General features: G+C 46.3%; 1 pseudogene; it reads right to left on the bottom strand.

Annotated features, from left to right (window-relative positions):
• Window positions 1-1,969: 1,969 nt before the first annotated feature.
• LOC126459484 (5S ribosomal RNA) lies at window positions 1,970-2,087 on the bottom strand (annotated as a pseudogene).
• Window positions 2,088-7,059: the final 4,972 nt, after the last annotated feature.

Below are 7,059 nucleotides of genomic sequence, written 5' to 3'. Positions count from 1 at the left end.
TTGCCATAGACGCGTTTACAAAACCGCGTTGTTAACACACGAAGGAGCTGCACCCAGCTACCTAGACATGTAACTACAAATATTGTTTATAATCAAGTTCTGAGTTAAATAAACATTACAGAATGTGTGTTCTGCATCCGACGTTAGTTTATTTCGATATTGTTGTTATGCAATTGTACATTATACATATTTGTTTGTACGATTTCTTTTTATTTCAAAAGTTATTTCACAAATACGTCGAAATGAAACTTTTTCCACATTACTCTACAAACAGTTCTTTTTTTGTTTCTTACAGAAAATTGGCAAAATGAATACCAGGGCACTGCCTTATTTCTTAGCCAGTATGTTAATATTTTGTTTTGCTCAATTCTGAATTCTGAATATAACTCTCTTTACTCTGTTTTTATTACTTCGTAAGTTCTGTCTTATTAGTGTTGTGATATCCTCTCACTTTTCCCAGTATCCAAACAAACCAGTGTATCTCCGTAAGTAGGAACGTTGCACACGCCTTACACAGGCGGATACTGGATAGGAAATACATTTGAAGTCCCCGTCGACTGTCAATATTTACCTCGGCCGCAGACTGGGGCAAGCGCATTTCATTTCCACCACCCCTGATTGCAAGAGCTGTGGGAAGCGGCTGGGTGAGGTAGCGCTAAATTTAACCCTGTATCTTTGGTAAACGGGAGGTCGGACGACCCTTAATTAGACCGGCTTTAATAGTGTAGCAGCGCAGATAATACGGATACGCCAATAAGAGTCTGCTCGTTAATCTTCGGAGCAGTACGTTGCGTCATTTTGTCTCGCGTGCCGCATACTGATCGCGCAATCCCACCAGACAGCGGGGAAGTGATATCGGCTTTTTACCCACTGTTCCTACACGTCCCACAGGCCAGTCTAGATATAAGAGGGCGCGGGAGTGGTCGGGAAACCTGTCACATATTCTTCCAGCCCGATGAACTTCGTAGAGGTATCAATAGCATAATCATAATGCAGTGGTGTATCCTAAAAATGTTGGTAACGCATGCAACACGAAACTTATCAGTCGTGTGTACTCTGCATGTGACATTGTTCACTCACTATCGTTTCATCCATAGCGGAACTCGGCTCTGCACTTCCTCTTGCAAGACTTTTCAGCACCAGCGCCGGAAAATGAGTTTCGAACTTTCATCTGGCTTAACAGATCCTTTTCTACCGAAATGATGGAGAGTGCGGACAGACGCTTTTGTCCTCATGCACTCGTATTGAAGGTTTTTATTCTTTTCATTGCAGAAGACGATCGTTCTACTGACGGCGATGTGACTCGCTTGGTTAAAATCAGTTCACGGAGTCTGTAGTGTTCTGGAAGTCCAGTGTGAAGTTGATTTCGACACACGAAACTTTTTAGCTCCTTGACATACTTGGCTTCAAGATGATGTGGTGCTTTAACCTAACTTCCCATTTATTGTCCTTAAATTTTCAAACGCCTCCTTGGGAAACAAATCTGCAAAGCTTGAGAACTACTTCGCGTTAAACATTTCAATAAACTTTATGTCAGGCAGCGAATTAAATCTGTTATTTAAAAGCATGATTATAGTATCTAATATCTAAAGGTACATCATCTTGTAGTTATTTTATACAGTTGTTTCTGTGCCCTTTTCCTATCTTCTCTTGCTTGGTATGCCTTCAGCATTGCATCCTATTTCCATTGTACCTCCTAGTGCGCAGATTTTCCTTGAAGTCTTCCACTTTTTTTCTGTAAAATTAAAAAAAAACTAAAAGCTCTTCCCGAAGAGGCCATGAAGGCTCAACGGTACCGACCAGCGGCCATGTAATCCTCAGCCCACAGGCGTCACTGGATCCGGATATGGTGGGGCTTGTGGTCAGCACACCGCTCTCCCGGCCGTACGTCAGTTTCCGAGACCGGAGCCGTTACTTCTCAATCAAGTAGCTCCTCAGTTTGCCTGACAAGGGCTGAGTGCACCCCGCTTTCCAACAGCGCTCGGCAGACCGGATGGTCACCCATCCAAGTGCTAGCCCAGCCCAACAGCGCTTAACTTCGGTGATCTGACGGGAACCGGTGTTACCACTGCGGCAAGGCCGGTGGATGTAAAATTTAAATAAGAAAATGGTTCAAATGGCTCTGAGCACTATGGGACTTAACTTCTGAGGTCATCAGTCCCCTACAACTTACAACTACTTAAACCTAACTGACCTAAGGACATCACACACAGCCATGCCCGAGGCACGATTCGAACCTGCGAACGTAGCCATCGCGCGGTTTCAGACCGTAGCGCCTAGAACCGCTCTGCCACTCCGGCCGCCTAAAATTTAATATCTAAGTAATTTGACTGCAGTGTGTTAAGTGTAATAACATCTGTCAGTGAAAACAGTTTTTCGAACGAACACAAAAGGAAGTTAAGTCGAAAAACTCTAACAGCGTGAGAAATCCACAAGCTTCAGTAACGGCAGTTCTATCCCAATATTGAGGTGTTTTCCTAAAGTACTTGTACAAATCTTCAACCCTATGACTTGCCAGTTTGTACCAAGAGACTTGCACAACTCCATCTTGTTGGTGTAAGTTTTGGAAATCAGTTCTTCAATATTGCATCTAATAAGTTCTTTTTCTTCGATGAATGGACAAAAAAAGTTACAAAACCACTCAGATTAGCAAAAGCACTCTACACGCACTAAACAACTTGTGAGCGTAACAGTGTGTAAATGTGGCTTGTGGAATTACTTTTCCTATTTTTGTTTGCACACCATTTAATCGTTCCGTCATGACGGCCCTCACATCAAACGTCAGCGCCATCAACTTATATTTTTCATTCAAATTCTTCAAGACACCTCTGTTATTGTTTCTGTCGGTATACGGCTGCTAACGTCACTAAACCCTACAAATCGACCGTAAACTTCTCCCTTGTATGTATATACAGGGTGTCCTGTCCTAAGAGTCGTCACACGAATTTTCTCCACTGTTACGGCAAATATTTGCAATTTCTTTTTGGCAGTGTATAGCTGGAGTCAGCCCAGACGTATACTGCTCATCAAGTCTTTCATGCAACGCTCAGTGCCAACAGAAAGTGTTGGTTTTGTTACGAGCAAAATGATTGTTAGAGCGGACTTTTGCGTGCCCAATCGATTGAGCGGTCCCAGATTAATCTAGCGCGGTATTTGTTTCATCGATATGTATTAACAGGGACAGTAAAATAAGAAGGATAACCAGTAGCCGGCCGCTGTGGCCGAGCGGTTCTAGGCACTTCAGTCCGGAACCGCGGTGCTGCTACGGTCGCAGTTTCGAATCCCGCCTCGGGCATGGATGTGTGTGATGTCCTCAGGTTAGTTAGGTTTAAGTAGTTCTAAGTCTAGGGGACTGATGACCTCAGAAGTTAAGTCCCTTGGTGCTCAGAGCCATTTGAACCATTTTTGATAACCAGTACTCCAGCAGCAGCGACTGAGCAGCGCTGCTGCTGACACGGCAGTCAGCATGGGCCAGCTAAGGATGCGGTTTGAACTTTTTCTTTGGAGGAGAGGTGGTGTGCGGCCACTCCAGGTATTGCCGCTTTGCTTGCGTTTCGGAGTGATGAACCGATGTTTCAACGCCTGTGACAAAGCTCCACAAAAAATTGTGAGCACCAGCCTCTCAAGACACAAGCAATTCCGCACACATGGTCCTTCATTGCTCTTTATGGACTTCTGTTAGCATGCTGTCTTCAGGCCACAAGTGGCCCATCGGGACCATTCGACCGCCGTGTCATCCTCAAATGAGGATGCGGATGGGAGGGGCGTGTGGTCAGCACACCGCTCTCCCAGTCGTCATGATGGTTTTCTTTGACCGGAGCCGCTACTGTTATGTCGAGTAGCTCCTCAATTGGCATCACGAGGCTGAGTGCGCCCCGAAAAATGGCAGTAGCGCATGACGGTCCGGATGGTCACCCATCCAAGTGCCGGCCACGCCCGGCAGCGCTTAACTACGGTGATCTGACGGCAACCGGTGTATCCACTGCGGCAAGGCCGTCGCCATGGAGTTCTGTTAGGCTGCGAGGAACTCAGCGAGTACTCACTTTTGAGTACCCCAACTGGTAGACGAGTGTGGCAGTAATGCCAGCAGAGAGGGCAGGATGTAGGGCACAAAGCGCACTGAAGCATGAAGCTTGTGGTTTGTCCTTGTCCACTATCACAGGACGTATCTTCTGTTATGAAGCCCCATCTCTTCAGGTTGTCTCTGGATCGCCCAACTCCTGATCGTAATCTATTTAAAGATTTCCACACCAGCCAGCTCTCATTGCGTCCAGGTGGTAGTTCTTCAGCTTCTGGCATCCATCCATATAGGTGAGGCGTCGACTTCTTCCATAAATCCAGCTTTGCCTTCTCTGGTGAAATGGTGAGCTTCTCCGATGTCCTCAGGAAGCTCTTTCGCGAGCTCAGCCGTTGCTGTAGTGGATTATGTCTGTGCAGTGGGTGGGCACTGGTCTGTTCCACTTTCAGTCTCTTGTTGGCAGCCATTGTTCTGCGTACGCAGCCACCTAGTAGAGCTTATCAGTTGGGGTAGGTCTTAATCAAACTGTGATCTACCTACAGGTTTCGTTGAGAGCAATGTCCACTTGTCTGGCGTGAGATGACCTGCGCCAGACTGGGGAAGCATATTCCGCAGTAGAGAAGCACAGTGCCATTGTAGAAGAGCGAATAGTTTGTGGATGTGAGCCCCACTGTGTCCCTGCTACTTTGCGAATTAAGTTGTTTCGAGTGGAGAGCTTCATTTTGGTGTTCTTGCAGTGAGTTTTGAATGACACAGTTCTGTCGACAGTGACTCCCAAGTATTTAGGGATGTGATTATGCTGAATGCCTGGCCATTCAATATGTAGCTCACGATTAGCTTCCCTGTTCCTTAAACGAAAGGCACACACTTGTGTCTTCGAAGAGTTTGGTCTGAGTTGGTTCCGACTGTAATAGCTTGACAGTGTTCTAAGTGCAGTTGTGAGGTTTCTTTCCACTGTTTTAAAGCATGAACTCTGCGTATCAAGGGTTAGGTCATCTGCATATAAGAATCTCCTTGTGCCCGGAGTCAATGGCTCGTCGTCGTTATAAATGTTGAAGAGAAGTGGAGCCAAGACGCAACCGGGCGTACCCTAGGTGTCAGATTTCTCTGGCGGCTGATCTTTCACACCAGAAACATCATCTTGGTCGTTTTCAGGACCGCAGTTGACCATCATATCGGTGCATATAGAAGTTGACGGCAGTTATGAAGCGAAGTGTTTGATTGTAATCCGTCCATCACCTCGACTGAGAGTGTCCGCACGTTCCAACACTGAAGGAGTCACAGCTGTGGAAGGACGGTCGGCGCGCGGGAAATCGGACAGGTTTGCACGACCTTGGGATGATGACAGGTGCCTCGTCCAACGACTCACCTTGCTTCTTTTCACTGCCAGGTCTCCATAGACAATATGCAAGCGCCTATGAATATCTGCGATGCTATGGTTTTCCACCAAAAGAAACTCAGTAACAGGTCCCTGCTTGGAACGAACCTCCATTACAGATGCCATTTTGAAGGCTATGTATATTGCCATCACCAATCGGAACTTCATGGAACTACAGGGGCTGAAGCGGAAATATTCCACGATAGCCCCCAACAAATTCCTCATTTTTTCGACCGAAATTGGGCGAGAAAAAAAAGAATTGCATTAGTCATTGAACGCAGCAAGCAACTTTCGAACATTCTTCAGTGCCGTTTCCTAACATTGACTGATCATATTTACATGCCTGACAGTGCAGACGAAGAAATGTTGGTACAAAATTCAAATTTCAACTTTTTATAATCTTCGTATTGTTTGAAGTGTGGGAACTGTCTGATTAGAGAATCCAGTTTGCCACCTAGCTCGGTGTAAAATCACGTCTCGCTGGACCACAGTACACACCTCCAGTCACCTACTGTCCACTTGCTTTGTCGTTTGGCCCATTGTAGAAGTGCGTATTTAGCGTATTTATGCGCTGTTGTAAGCAATGGTGTTTTGCGTAGTTCCTGACCCCAACTACCAATTGCCTGCAGTTCCTTTAGTAATGTTCTTACGGAAACTTATTGAGCTGTACCTGAATTCACTGACAGCGTCATTTCCTGTTGGGTTTGAGAACGATTGTCACTTACAAGAAGTGACACTCGTTTCCAGTGCCTGTCGGTTCAAAAAATGTTCAAATGTGTGTGAAATCTTATGGGACTTAACTGCTAAGGTCATCAGTCCCTAAGCTTACACACTACTTAACGTAAATTATCCTAAGGACAAACACACACACCCATGCCCGAGGGAGGACTCGAACCTCCGCCGGGACCAGCCGCACAGTCCATGACTGCAGCGCCATAGACTGCTCGGCTAATCCCGCGCGGCGCCTGTCGGTCAGTATCTTCTTAATACACCATTTATACGCCGTGTTAAATGACTGCCAGTTATGAACCATTCTTTGTGGACGCGTTCAGCACTCCATGTTGATACACCCACGATTACAACAACAACCAGGGGGTGCTCGTCTTATTGTACAAACACGGTATCCCCTTTCTGCCATTCTGTCACGTCTGATCATCTTACTGGGCTTATTTTGTACAAATGAGTGGCACACAGACACGACTTCACCGCCAAGGCTTACGTCAGAGATGGAGGATCACATGACCTTCAGGTATCATTTCCTCAGGATCTGCAACACTACAAAATCCCAGTCTGCTCTTTTAAGGGGATGCCTAACACATTGTCCAGTGACATTAATGTGACCGCCTGTTAGAAGTCTGAACAACCACCTTTAACAGCACGGACCACTACGAGACGTCCAATAAGAGAGTGAGAGGTTCTGGAAGCGACTGCCAGGGATGTGGAGCCATGGCAACTCCAATTCCGTGACCAGCTGCGCTAGGTTTCTCGATTGAGGATCCATGACGCGAACAGCCCGACCGAGACAGTCTCACAGATTCTCTATTGGGCTTAAATACGGGGAGTTCGTGCCGAGGGGAGTATGGTAAACTCATACTGGTGCTCTTCCAACCACACACGTAAACTGCGAGCTGTATGCTACGCTGCATTGTCCTACTGGTAGATG

This window comes from Schistocerca serialis, chromosome 2 (genome assembly GCF_023864345.2).
Source record: "Schistocerca serialis cubense isolate TAMUIC-IGC-003099 chromosome 2, iqSchSeri2.2, whole genome shotgun sequence".
In the NCBI taxonomy this organism is placed as follows: Eukaryota; Metazoa; Arthropoda; class Insecta; order Orthoptera; family Acrididae; genus Schistocerca; species Schistocerca serialis.
This window is presented reverse-complemented; position numbering and strand designations above follow the sequence as displayed.